The sequence below is a fragment of the Aegilops tauschii genome, unplaced genomic scaffold (assembly GCF_002575655.3).
Source record: "Aegilops tauschii subsp. strangulata cultivar AL8/78 unplaced genomic scaffold, Aet v6.0 ptg000652l_obj, whole genome shotgun sequence".
Classification (NCBI taxonomy): domain Eukaryota; kingdom Viridiplantae; phylum Streptophyta; class Magnoliopsida; order Poales; family Poaceae; genus Aegilops; species Aegilops tauschii.
In genome coordinates, this window is record NW_027332887.1 from 22,106 (window position 1) to 22,541 (window position 436).

The following is a 436-nucleotide window of genomic DNA, read 5'->3' on the forward strand; positions in this document are numbered from 1 at the left end:
TGCCGCCACTCGGATTCGAACCGAGATGCTTGAGCACTGCTTCCTAAGAGCAGCGTGTCTACCAATTTCACCATGGCGGCTAACTTCAAATAATAGGTAACTTAAAAGAATAATAGCTATTATCTTGGGAATCGTCGATATTGGGAAAGTCCATAAAATTTAGGAACATTAGAGTTTTCATTAAAATAGACTTCGTTTGGTAGTATCGTTTCCATTTTTTTTTTACAATAAACTCTTGCTTTGCCCAATAGAAACACAAACACTGCTTGAAAGAGTTGGAATTTCTTTTTTCTAACTTGCAATTGTAGAACTAATTTTTTCTAATTAATTTCTCGTTTACATTTTGAAAATTCTTTCAATACAATGAAAAAAATCCAAAAGGGTTTCTATTTAATGATGAAATTAAAATGGATAAATGGAAAAGGCTTTTTGGATT

The 436-nt window shown here is 32.1% G+C and overlaps 1 non-coding gene across 1 annotated transcript; it reads right to left on the reverse strand.

Moving 5' to 3' along the window:
- Window positions 1–80, reverse strand: TRNAL-UAG (transfer RNA leucine (anticodon UAG)). The gene has a single exon. It is a non-coding gene; the product is annotated as a tRNA-Leu (tRNA).
- Window positions 81–436: the final 356 nt, after the last annotated feature.